General features: G+C 44.8%; 1 protein-coding gene across 2 annotated transcripts in view; it reads right to left on the bottom strand.

Annotated features, from left to right (window-relative positions):
* The window catches only part of si:ch211-218g4.2 (rho GTPase-activating protein 39), a 121,470-nt gene that overhangs the window by 91,370 nt on the left and 15,758 nt on the right, over window positions 1-14,342 (bottom strand). The gene's annotated exons all lie outside the window — the stretch shown is intronic.

The raw sequence follows: 14,342 nt of genomic DNA, 5'->3' as shown, positions 1-14,342 counted from the left end.
TCCATATATCTTCTTTAGACTCTATAGGGCTGGAGGTTGGGGAACCAGACCTGTGACCGGAAGGTCGTGGGTTCGATCCCCTTGGCTGAGAGTCCGTGACTGAAGCGCCCTTGAGCAAGACACCTAACCCCCAATTGCTCCCCAGGCGCCGTGGATAGGGCTGCCCACCACTCCGGGCAAGTGTGCTCACTGCCCCCTAGTGTGTGTGTTCACTAGTGCATGTATGCGGGTGTTTCACTGCACAGCTGGGTTAAATGCGGAGGTCTAATTCCACAGTGTGCAAACACAGTTGGTGAAATGGTTCTAATTCTAACACGTTTAACATATCGCACATATCGCATAGCGTCAGCACGTGGTGGTTGTCTTGGTTACAGATAGCTCATCTCTAACCTACTTCTGCTCAGCATTCAATGCCTTAGACGGTATTAATTCTAAACAATAATACATTAACAAATAATATTCAGTTTTAATCTTTCAATTTTACTTGATTTCAAGTATTAAAAACAGCTGATAGTAAATATCTGTGTCAGTCTGAATTATAAAAATATTTTTAAAATACTCATCTTCCCTGAACAAAATATTCCTAGACCTGTCTTGCTGGCTATCAATGTTTAATCACTCAACATGGACCCAAGAGGACGGAAAACCCAATAAAACATGGTCGGCAAGTAATAAGCAATACAAAATTCTTGTATTTTCAGCCCACAGACACTAAAGTTAATCATTTCTGATGAGGTATCTAAGCTGACAACCATTTTTGTATAAGCAAAAATGTTAAAATCAAAAATAATAAGTTGATTATATTACAACTTTTCATCAAAATTGCCAAAATAATAAATATATAAAAATTCTGCTGACATTTACACGTCAAATAATTAATATCTGAGCAGCCTAGGGTCTGAAAATCACAACAGATGGCCTGTGCGACTCTCTCATGTTAACACTTTGCTGAACTGCGCTGAGAATAGATGTCATAAACGTCATAATGTGTGTAGATCGGTGTCTGACCTCACAAATGCGCTTCCGGAAGAACGGTCAGAAATTCCCATAAACGCACTCCTAACCCTTGAGGAAAGAAGAGCTGAAGCTGTTATAGCTGCAAAGGGTGGGCCGACATCATATTAAACCCTCTGGATTAAGAATGGGATGTCACTCAAGTTCATATGCGTGTGAAGCCAGACGAGCGAATACTTTTGGAAATATAGTGTATATACAGTGAAGAACACATATGGCCTGTGTGACCCTCTCATGTTAACGCTGAACTACGCGGAGAATAAATGTCATAAACGTCATCATGTGAGTAGATAAGGTGACTTTCTTCAGTCATTTGAAGTAGCCCTTAGAAACACAAGTCATTGCTTGACCTCTGCTGTACTCACCCCCAGCAGCACCCTCTGTGCTATGCAAGCCAACCGTACAAAGATAAGCCTTTACTACAGGCATCGTCATGATCTCTATCAGCTCTAAAGTAAATAGGAACATCTCTCCCTGTGTTTGCTACACCACTCTATGCAAAAAAAGCTCACAGACACTTCATCAGTGTGTTACCTACCTGCTACCTGGCTCATCTCCACTCACCATGGAAGCTTTTCCTCCATCTAGCCGGTTATATTTGAAATGGATCAGATGGATATTTATGTGTATGTATGTATATACACACACACTAGGCTGTGATATTAATGGTGCATTACTGCAAAAATGATTTAAGCCACTATTTTTTTTTATTTTAACACTGTTTATGCATTTTCCTAGTTTGACCCTTCAAACCATCCACAGTATTCCTGACTGAAACCAAGCTGATGACAGAATCCACTATGGTAGCCCTCTCATCCAAAGGCAGCTTTTAAAACACCTTTGGTAGACTGTGCTGGACAGTATTTGCTGGAGAACTAGGGATAAATCAATGAGCAGCAAACCAACAAAAGCACCAGCAAAATGGCAAGTTCCTGTTTCCCTCATGTCCCTCCATTGTAATATTGATGGCTTGTGTGAGCAAAGTAAGAAGCTACAATCATGTAGAAGCTGGAGCTGGAGCATATAGTGTGCAGAGGTCACCAACTTTCTGCAGTCAATCGCTACAGACCTCCAAACTTCATGTGGCCTTCAGATCAGCTCAGGAACAGCGTAGAGAGCTTCATGGAATGGGTTTCCATGGCCGAGCAGCTGCATCCAAGCCTTACATCACCAAGCGCAATGCAAAGCGTGGAATGCAGTGGTGTAAAGCGCCGCCACTGGACTCTAGAGCAGTGGAGACGTGTTCTCTGGAGTGACCAATCACGCTTCTCCATCTGGGAATCCGATGGACGAGTCTGGGTTTGGCGGTTGCCAGGAGACGGTACTCGTCTGACTGCATTGTGCCGAGTGTAAAGTTTGGTGGAGGGGGGATCATGGTGTGGGGGTGTTTTTCAGGAGTTGGGCTCGGCCCCTTAGTTCCAGCGAAAGGAACTCTTAAAGCTTCAGCACCAAGGACAAAGCAGGTCCATAAAGACACGGATGAGCCAGTTTGGTGTGGAAGAACTTGACTGGCCTGCACAGAGTCCTGACCTCAACCCCATAGAACACCTTTGGGATGAATTAGAGCGGAGACTGTGAGCCAGGCCTTCTCGTCCAACATCAGTGTCTGACCTCACAAATGAGCTTCTGGAAGAACGGTCAAAAATTCCCATAAACACATTCCTAACCCTTGTGGAAAGCCTTCCCAGAAGAGCTGAAGCTGTTATAGCTGCAAAGGGTGGGCCGACCTCATATTAAACCCTATGGATTAAGAATGGGATGTCACTCAAGATCATGTGTGAAGCCAGACGAGCGAATACTTCTGGCAATATAGTGTATGTATAGTGAAAAACATCGGCTCACTCCATTGAATTTATACGATTTCCATGTTCAGGTTCATGCGCTAAGATGATGAAAATAATGTGTTTTAAGGAATAAATATGTTCTGTTGAAGCTCATTTCATCCACTCATATGGGTAAAATAAATGCACAGCTTTTTAAATGGGGGGTGGTGGGGGGGCAACTTTGTTTAATGTTAAATTTGAAAAAATCACCACAAGCAAGGTTTAAGTGGAAAACCACTTTATAAAGTGCACACAGAGGTGACTACTTCACCTTCATACATGTGCAGTTATCATCACATTTATCAGTCTAAGTGCACCGTTTTAAACGAGACGTTACACACTAGTGTATACAGACAGACAAGTACGTATGGTGATCTAATGCACTCAAAAAAAAAAAAGAAAGGTCTGCTCAACTTAAAATGATACAGTAACTGATTACATGGCTTTTCTTGAGTTAACTCAACTTGAGGACACCACTCAAACGTCTTAGTCGAATCAAAAATTCTCCCAACTGCTCCCAGGGGGCAGTCATGGACCGGAGGTTAGGGAACTGGCCCTGTGACCTGGTTGCTGGTTCGATCCCCAGTGCCGACAGCACATGACTGAGGTGTCCTTGAGCAAGACACCTAACCCCTAAATGCTCCCCGGGCGCCGTGGATAGGGCTGCCCACCGCTCCGGGCAAGTGTGCTCACTGCCCCCTAGTGTGTATGTGGTGTTTCACTTCACGGATGGGTTAAATGCGGAGATGGAATTTCCCCGTTTGTGGGATTATAAAAAGTATCACTTAACTTTCTAGGTCTGCATCTCAGTTAGATAAACAAAACTGAACGTTTTCTTCTGTATTTTACTCAACTTCCCCACTAGCTGGCGCTCTTTCTACCACATACTGCTAATCTGGCACATTTTTCTCTTGGGCTTCCGGATATGGACAGCTATGGTTTTGCTGGGATTCAAACTCACAACCTCCTGATGTTGGGATGGATTACCAGACAGCTGCACCACATGAGGCAAGGCAAGGCAAGGCAAGGCAAGGCAAGTTTATTTATATAGCACCTTTCATACACAACGGTCATTCAAAGTGCTTTACAAATGAAAAAATACAGAAAAATGAGATGATGCCATGCCATGCTTTAACGGTAAAACAACAAACATGTTCTCCAGCGTATTAAACATTTGTAGACACACGGTGGACTAAGCCGTCACCCCAACAGGAGGTTGTGAGTTTGAGCCCCAGCAAAGCTGTAGCCATCTGTAAGTGTTTACCCAAGAGAAAAAAAAATCCAGCAGGTTTGTTTGATGAAGTCCTGGCTAGTGGGGAAGCTGAATATAAGAAAACAAGTTCATTTTATTTACCTCACTGATCTCACAACTAAACAATGAAGAGAACATCTGACTGAACCAAGAGTGTGAGTTGTGTGAACCCTGGTGTCCTCGAGCTGAACCAAGTTTTGAGTTGAGCTGACCTCCCATTCTTAACAGTGTGATCACGGTGTCTTGAGGGCAGAAATTCTTTCTGTTTTCTTTGTGTGTGTGTGTGTGTGTGTGTGTGTGTGTGTGTGTTCCATAGAGGGGCAATCTGTATCCTTTTAACTTACATAGTGCAACACTTTGATCTGAGAGTGTGTGTGTGTGTGCCTAAAGGGCAAATTTTAAAAAGCAAAAATATAGTTCTTTTGAGCCAATGGCCCCAAGGCAAAGTATACGCCTTAAATCCAGCTGAATTTCTCTCTCTGACACTGACACTGACACACACACACACACACACACACACACACACACACACACATTCCATCAATCTGTCAATCAATGCATCGATTCGACTGTGACCATCTGTCCTAATCTATCAGTCAGTCAGTCATTTAAACATTGATGACTGGCCACAACCTGAAAGTGACCTTTTCCGATACTGCCATGAACTCCTCGGCTCCGCCCACTCTGGCTCATCTCATTCACACCAGTCAAAGTGGCCAATAAATCTCTCAACAGGCCGCGACTCACACGCTTTCAGCCACTCGACTTGCTCTGCGTGTGTGTGTGGTATAGGTGGAGTCTTCTGCGAGTAGCAACGTGCAGCTTGTAAACCGTAAGTGAACGGGAAGAAAGGAAAACGCCAGTTTTGAGTGCTACTTGATGGCATGTTGACACAGCCAGCTGGCAAAAAGAGCGAGATACAGAGTCGGCCTCTGTTCTCACACAGACTCACGCAAACTCACGCTTTTTTCATGCATTTTGTTGTTGCATGCAGGTCATAAATGCAAACTCGCCCCAAATAGCTCAATAAAATGTGAACTGGCTGCTGCAGCTTCCCTTCACTGAACCTGTTTGGGTGTGTGCCTGTACATTCCTCCTATTAATAACCTAATCAAGACAGAAATCTGATACAACACACGCTGCTGACAGCACGGCAAACGGGCCACGGCAACACAGCCGATGCGGTGATTACCGTGCGTCTCAGAATCGGGCCAACGGGACCCTCAAACTTTCCAACCTGACTATCTTTCCCTCTCCTTCTCCTTCTCTCACACACAGACACATGCACCATTACAAGATGGTCTCTCTGAGACCTTCTCTGATCCAAAAATATCACTGTTTTTCACTGTATCTGGTAAACACATCGCAGCAGTTGCATGTGTTTCTTAGAGATGGCCAACAACATCATCAATAATGAATCGCTTCAAATGCAATTTTGAAGACAAGAACCGTTATTAGGTCAGCAACAATACAAATATCTGGCTACTAGCCACGTCAACACCTGGACTAAATCTCTACATTTATACTGCATCAGGTTGGGTGAAACCAGGGCTGGAGTCTGACCTACATAACCAGTGAAAAAGAAACATTTAGAAATACAGGGAGATTCAACCCATTTCAAAATGATTTATTCAACTAAATCATGACAGATCAGTGCAGTGAGCTGTAAACGGTTTAAATGAGCACAAAATTTATTATGTAGTTCTACAAGGTCTCAGTCTGAACCTCCTCCAGCTGTACGGACGACATCAACTCCACAGTCAAACTCATCCCAGACTGGACTGAGCGCGTCGGGCGTCGCTGCTCTCACGGCTCTTCCATTTAAGGTGGAACGGGAAAACTCGAACAAGAAGCTGGTAAATAAGACTCTGACTTCAGCTTCGTGTCAGAAGGCGCTGACGTTAATCTATTATGAATATCTACACGGATTAAGGAACGCTGGAACTTACCGAGCTGCACAGCTTTAACCATCACTGTAAATAAATAACTACTACATAAAGTTAAGACCCCCTGAATAGACTATTAAATAAAATAAGCTGAATATAAAACCAGAGGAGGAACAATCACAGCAACAGGTTCTCTGTTCATCACCAACCACACGACCACATCTACACACACACACCACACAGACAACACGCCTCACACTGACATGAGCGTGGATCACTGCGTTCCCTCCGTTATAGAATCCTATCCCACTTTCTGAGAGCAGTATTCCTGAAATAGTGGAATTTTGGACAGTGTGTTTCTCAAACTGCTGCTCTGTAATGGTACTGAATACAGTCCAGCGGCGATGTTGACCTCCCCAAAATAGTGGCACCATTGTCAGGCCTGGCCGGACCCAACGCGGCATCTAGGTATGTATATCTGATATCTACTTTCATGCAAAGTCTAGGTCCAATCACAATCTGCCCACCTGCTCCAGCTAATTATCCTCGTTAAAATGTCCTTGATTGGCTGGGTCAGATGCAGCAGTGCTATTTTAGTAAGGTGTGTAGGGAGTCAGCATGTTAGATGTAGATACTCCAGATACTGAAATGACCTTTCAGGTTCTACATCTGAAAATTATTCTTCAAACAAAAGGACGGTGAGCGGTCATCTGGAACACACTTGGGTTGCAGGGAATGCAACTGTAAGGCCGTGAATATCAATTACACCAAAGCAGAGAGTCTGTTCTTTCCAATCACGTTTTAAATGCTTACAAGGCAGGTTTAAAAGTTCTCTTTAATTCCAAAGGAAATGAGCCCTGAGGGGCCTGTGTGCAGCCCCCTCACCATATGGCTGCAAACTCATCGCTCCTGACCACATTACTGCACATCAGTTAAAGCCGGGCGGGGTGAGGGAGAGTGGAATATCCATTAGGAGAGTAAAATGGGTTACGTTTGGACTTGGGTATCATGTTGGTTCTGATTCTCTGAAAGGAAAAGTCTCGCATCAGCACACTCATCTGTAACTGATGAGAAGTAATGAAACCCCAAGGTGAGTTTTCTTCACTGCTGTATAGGATGACCGCAATTAAAACGAGAGGAGAAACACCTGTTATTCACATTAGCTAAGTGTTTATACACTAGATTTCCAAAACTATTCGCTCGTCTGGCTTCACACGCATATGAACTTGAGCGGCATCCCATTCTTAATCCATAGGGTTTAATATGATGTCGGCCCACCCTTTGCAGCTATAACAGCTTCAGCTCTTCTGGGAAGGCTTTCCACAAGGGTTAGGAGTGTGTTTATGGGAATTTTTGGCCGCTCTTCCAGAACCGCATTTGTGAGGTCAGACACTGATGTTGGACGAGAAGGCCTGGCTCACAGTCTCCGCTCTCATTCATCCCAAAGGTGTTCTATGGGGTTGAGGTCAGGACTCTGTGCAGGCCAGTCAAGTTCTTCCACACCAAACTGGCTCATCCGTGTCTTTATGGTCCTGCTTTGTGCACTGGTGTGCAGTCATGTTGGAACAGGAAGGGGCCGTCCCCAAACTGTTCCCACAAAGTTGGGAACGTGAAATTGTCCAAAATCTCTTGGTGCTGAAGCTTTAAGAGTTCCTTTCACTGGAACTAAGGGGCCAAGCCCAACTCCTGAAAAACACCCCAACACCATGATCCCCCCTCCACCAAACTTTACACTCGGCACAATGCAGTCAGACAAGTACCGTCTCCTGGCAACCACCAAACCCAGAGTCATTCATCGGATTTCCAGACAGAGAAGCGTGATTGGTCATTCCAGAGAACACGTCTCCACTGCTCTAGAGTCCAGTGGTGGCGCTTTACACCACTGCATTCCACGCTTTGCATTGTGCTTGGTGATGTAAGGCTTGGATGCAGCTGCTCGGTCATGGAAACCCATTCCATGAAGCTCTCTACGCTGTTCTTCAGCTGATCTGAAGGCCACAAGAAGTTTGGAGGTCTGTAGAGATTGACTCTGCAGAAAGTTGGTGACCTCTGCGCACTATGCCCCTCAGCATCCGCTGACCCCGCTCTGTCATTTAGTGGCTGACCACTTTGTGGCAGAGTTGCTGTCGTTCCCAATCGCTTCCACTTTGTTATAATCCCACTGACAGTGGACTGTGGAATATTTAGTAGTGAGGAAATTTCACGACTGGACTTGCTGCACAGGAGGTGTCTGAAAAAGAAAGACGCAGAAGACAGCAACACTGCTGAACTGAACAGTGACATAAGATAAGGAGGCAAAAGAAGAGAGAGCGAAGAAGAAAAAATGAGAGAGTGAAAAGAGAGAAACAAAGGCAGAAAGAGAGAGAGAGAGAGAGAGAGAGAGAGAGAGAGAGAGGGAAAGGCAGGCACAAGGAGGGGAGAGAGAGAGAGAGAGCGAGAGAGAGAGAGCGAGAGAGAGAGAGAGAGAGAGAGCGAGAGAGCGAGAGAGAGAGAGAGAGAGAGAGAGAGAGAGAGAGAGAGAGAGGGAAAGGCAGGCACAAGGAGGGGAGAGAAAGAGAGAGAGAGAGAGAGAGAGAGAGAGAGAGAGAGAGAGAGAGAGATTTAGAGTGTTTAGAGTGTTTAGAGCCAACTCTAAATCTGCCAAAATGTTTAGTCACTCCTGGCTTCATGACTCCGGCCGTCTTGTTCGATGTTCTGTTTAATTCCAGAAATCACTCAGACTCATCCTTCTCCAGACTCACATCCATCAGCCAGAGCGAGCGGAAAACCGGCACAGAGGATAAAACACACCGGCCCGCATGTTCAACCTCTGTTACTACGCTTCTCTGAACTGCAAGTGTGAAACGACAGCAGAACTGACGAACATACCGCTGCTGTCGCAACAAAACCTCGTACCTCCAAAATAACTTTGCAGGAGAATAGAAAGACCTGCTTTACTTTTAATGCAAGTCAATGGAACCAGACTTTTCTCCAACTCATTCTGGGCCGTTTCTGTCGGTCAACTCTTCTAGAAATTTACACACAATATCAAGAACAACAGACCTTTCCAAACGACGAAAACGGAGGTATGAGGTTTTCTTTCGACAACAGCGATGACCTCAGGAGACAAACCCTGCAGGATAAGGGAGGTCCAGTCCGATAAGCTGCTCTACTTCATGTACTGTGCGGTTACACTGTATATTTGAGGTGGCAGTTTATTTATAGGAGTCCAGGAAAAGAATCAGATGAGAGGTAATGATAGTCTGTCACACATTTAATGCAGGTGTAACTTGAGCTGGAGCACAGAAATAATCCATAATGACTCTGGATCCTGCAGCAGGTGGTAGTCTGAGCCTACAGTCTAGACTAAAGGTGATGCACCCACACAACAGGAACACTAGTAGAATATTACATGAACACAAACACACACTGGATCTGGAATCCTCCAAGGACACAGCTGCACATGCTCAGTATATAGACTATATAGTAAATATAGACTTAAATATAGACAGAAGTGGCACAAATCTGATTTCCTGCTCTAATGTGACTCAGATCTGGTGTTTTCAGGGCTGTGTGGACACAAATCTGATCTTTTCAAATCCGACCTGAGCCACTTTCACGTGGTCCTAGATCGGATACGTATCTGATTTGTGGCCATGTGACCTTAATGTGACCCTCAGAGCGGAATTCATGTGCTGCCCCATCATTCAGCGTTACCATGGCAACAGCACCGAACAGACGTTAAAGCCTGTAAACGGTGGAAAAGCAGCTCATCTCACCTTTTTCTCCTCCGTCTGGCTCTAATAATGAAGCTGAGAGCTGATCAGAGTTAATGATCTTCTCAGTGAAGCTCGTTCTGCTCGTTAGTTTGCGCTGATGATGCAGTGATTCAGTCACGTGACGTTACTGAGGAGGAGGAGCTCATGAGGGTCATTTCAGGCCGGTTCATCACATTAATGACGGATTTGAGTCACTGACCTAAACGAGTGTGATGTAAACATAATGTTGTTTGTGCACGCACACGCACACACACACACACACATAATGTAAGCCACTTATTCTCTGTGTCGTTGGGGGTGGTAGAGCCTAGGGGGCATGAAACACCCTGGACAGGTGACCAGACCATCACATCATATCAGAATAAGTAACCTTAATCAAATGATCATGAATCTCAGTTTATATTATATCCTGAATCATTTCCTAAGGAAATCAATCACTGTAGTGAGATTTATACCCACAATGACACTGACACCCCAGGGTGATCAGTGAGCTGTCAAGTAGCCAGAGCTGGACCGTGAGCCGGCCTGTTAGCTTAGCAAGACTGTGAACGTGTCAGCAGTTTTGTGAGTGTGACTGGACTTTGATAGCAGAGACGATGGCAATGAAGCACGGTGACCTCATGTTCACAGCAGCCTGGAGAAACAAGCGACTCTGCTCTATAAACGATCCAGCAGACAGAAAGCTCTGCGAACTACACTCAGCTTCACCTTCTGAGACACACACACACACTGAGACACACACACACACACACAGATGGAATTAACATATGATGTCTGAAAGAGTTAGAGGAGCAGAGGACAACAGGGAAAAGGATCAAGGGAAGGAGTCAGAAGAAGTGTGTGCGCATTTCTTCTAGTACACAGTAATGATGAGGTGAAACTACAGAAAACATGGCTAAGCTACAGTATCAGAGCCAACAGAGCGGCCCTGAGTTCTAAAGTATATTCAACTAAATTTAACAAAACGCTTCATTACTGTGGAGCCGCGCTGGTGACACATCCTGTATGGAAAAAACAATGCTCTGCCATGTGGCCACGACTTCGTAAGGAGTGGGAACAAGATCCTAACGCATGGCCATGACTAAGTAAGGCATGGGAACTAGATCCTAATGCGTGGACATGATTTAGTAAGGAGTGGAAATGAGATCCTAATGCATGGCCATGACTAAGTAAGGCATGGGAACTAGATCCTAATGCGTGGCCACGACTTAGTAAGGCAATGGAACTAGATCCTAATGCATGGCCACGACTTAGGAAGCTGTGGGAACTAGATCGTAACGCATGGACATGACTTAGTAAGGAGTGGAAATGAGATCCTAATGTGTGGCCACAACTTAATAAGACAAGGGAACTAGATCCTAAAAAACAATGCTCTGCCATGTGGCCACAACTTCGTAAGGTGTGGGAACAACATCCTAACATGTGGGGACGACTTAGTCATGCATAGGAACAAGATCCTAATCTGTGGCCATGACTTAGTAAGGCATGGGAACTAGATCTTAATGCAGGGCCACAACTTAGTAAGGCGTGGCAACATGATACTAATGCATGGCCATGACTTGGTGAAGCCCGGGAACAAGATCCTAAGGTGTGGCCACGACTTAGTAAGGCATGGGAACTAGATCCTAATGCATGGACACACCTTAGTAAGACGTGGGAACTAGATCCTAATGCACGGTCATGACTTAGTAAGGCATAGCAACGAGATCCTAATGTACGACCACGACTTAGTAAGGCATGGCAACAAGATACTAATGCATGGCCACTTGGTGAGGCACGGGAACGAGATCCTAAAGGTGTGGCCATGACTTAGTAAGGCATGGGAACTAGATCCTAACGCATGGACACACCTTAGTAAGACGTTCGAACGAGATCCTTATGCATGGCCATGACTTGGTAAGGCATGGCAACAATATACTAATGTGTGGCTGCAACCTAGTAAGGCGTGGGAACGAGATCCTTATGCATGGCCATGACTTAGTAAGGCGTGGCAACAAGATACTAATGTGTGGCTGCGACCTAGTAAGGCGTGGGAACGAGATCCTAAGGTGTGGCCACGACCTGTTTCAAAGTATTAAGGTTTTATGGTCCTTCTCTTCATAACAAGCATTAAAAAATTGCACCTTTAAATGTTACTGCGGTACCTTCAATGGTGTAGCAGTAACATTTACAACTGCTGCTCCATTTAAGGAGCGGGAAAATTCAAACAAGAAGCTGGTGAACATCTGACTTTAGCTTCATATTACCACCCCGCCTTAAAGCGATGCAATTCCCTAAATGTAACTAAAGCCCAGCAGTGAGGAGCTGAACTTTCCCCTCCTCTGCTGTCCCTGCAGACGGGCAGGGTCGCCTACAGAGCGGCGCTAGTAGCTGTTAATGAAGTGAGGCTCTTTTATTAGAGGGTCTCATTTCAGAGGGAAGATCTCAACCACTGCCCTGTAGCTCAGTTCTGAGGGGTTAGGGTGACACTCGAAAACAAGGGTTAGGAGCAAAAATGAGAAATGGGACTGGGCCTTGGTGTAGCCTGGCTGACGGTCTTGCCACCTGTTCATCATGGATTTACTATTTGGCATGTGATTGTCATGTTTTCTTGTTTCGAATTATTTCTTCCAGACTTGGCCAACTCACACACTCCAAATCAGGTCTGGGAGCAGGTGGAGCTACCTGTGAGCTTATATTAGACTTGTGTGTGAGTGAGTCAGACAGAGGGGTGTGTACAGTATCCCGCCTACTGAATGGCATGCAGGTGAATTCAGTGAGTATTTGTTTTATGCAAATCAGAATGCTGTGTGTGTGTGTGTGTGTGTGTGTGTGTGGGTGGGTGAATTAGTCTCCAGTCGTGTTATAATGCGTCTTTTCTTCTTGCTCAGCTCTCCTCAGAAATCCTCTCAGGCCTACGCTGTAGTGGGCTGCAGTGACACAAGCGAAGTGACCGAATGCCCACTCAAAGCTTCTATCTAACGAGATTCTCTTCTGTCCATTCTTTCTCTCTTATTGTTGTTTCCTCTCCAACGTGGGCTCTTTTTGGAGCAGGGTGATGGACATACACACACACCCTCTTTTTCTTTGTCTCTCAAACACACACACATTGTATCTGAAGAGGATGAGCAGTTAGTTCCTGCACAGACACTGGCCAGTGTCCAGGAGTCTAATATGACTCACTGTCTGTGATTCTCTCAACACTGACTCAATAGAGAGAGTCTATTTCACAGGCTTGCACGGCTAGTTTCCTCTACACTCAGCAGAATCAACAAATCAACTGCAATAAGTAACTAAAAGTTTCAACAGTAGTTACAAAAAAAAAACTTTATTTTTTAAACCAAAACATGACAATATAAATTTTAATAAAATACACTATATTGCCAAAAGTTTTCACTCACCCATCTAAATCACTGAGTTCAGGTGTTCCAGTCACTTCCATGGCCACAGGTGTATAAAGCCGAGCCCCTAGGCCTGCAGACTGCTTCTACAGACATTAGTGAAAGAATGGGTCGCTCTCAGGAGCTCAGTGAATTCCAGCGTGGTACCGTGATCGGACGCCACCTGTGCAGCAAGTCCAGTCGTGAAATTTCCTCACTACTAAATATTCCACAGTCAACTGTCAGCGGGATTATAACAAAGTGGAAGAGATTGGGAACGACAGCAACTCAGCCACGAAGTGGTCGACCACGTAAAATGACAGAGCGGTCAGCGGATGCTGAGGGGCATAGTGCGCAGAGGTCACCAACTTTCTGCAGAGTCAATCACTACAGACCTCCAAACTACATGTGGCCTTCAGATCAGCTCAAGAACAGCATAGAGAGCTTCGAGAACGGTCAAAAACTCCCATAAACACACTCCTAACCCTTGTGGAAAGCCTTCCCAGAAGAGCTGAAGCTGTTATAGCTGCAAAGGGTGGGCCGACATCATATTAAACCCTATGGATTAAGAATGGGATTTCGCTCAATTTCATATGTGTGTGAAGCCAGACGAGTGAATACTTCTGGAAATATAGTGTCTCTCATCTTTTACCTCAAAACACAAACAAGGTGTGAAATCCACACTGTCAACAGAATCTCCCCACTTCTTTCTAGAGATAAACAATGATACTGGACTAATTTCATTGAATCTGACTGGTATTTCAAATTGATATATATTTATACTCCAGAAAAGCACAATGTTGAGGTGATGCCAGGCGTCTGTGCCAGATTGTGTGCATTTTAAATATTTTACTGCATTTTTAAATCATGCAGAAATGACATTTCTCTGTTATGCTAATCCAGACAGATTTGGACCCAATCTCTACTCCCTATCTTTATGCATCATGTCAATGTGTGCTTTGCACCCCTTTTCTGAGCGGATGAATCTTCCGATTCAAATATGACATGGATCAACAAACTCCTGCAAAATCCAGCCTCATACCTCGTAATTTTCAAGGCTTTATTTCAGGCTTTAGAGGGAGACACAGCAGCGCACACTCACCATATTTCAGCCACTCAAAAATTCATCTTCTTTTAATTTAGACCAAAAAACGTACACAGTGCAGCTTTAACCAATAAGCTGGTTCTTTTTTTTGTCCTCCACAAATGCCCCAAGGTACACAATCAGTAGAAAACTGACATCTCTTCTT

This window comes from Pygocentrus nattereri, chromosome 9 (genome assembly GCF_015220715.1).
Source record: "Pygocentrus nattereri isolate fPygNat1 chromosome 9, fPygNat1.pri, whole genome shotgun sequence".
Lineage (NCBI taxonomy): Eukaryota > Metazoa > Chordata > Actinopteri > Characiformes > Serrasalmidae > Pygocentrus > Pygocentrus nattereri.
Note: the sequence above shows the minus strand (reverse complement) of the source record. Positions and strands in the feature narration are given on the sequence as shown.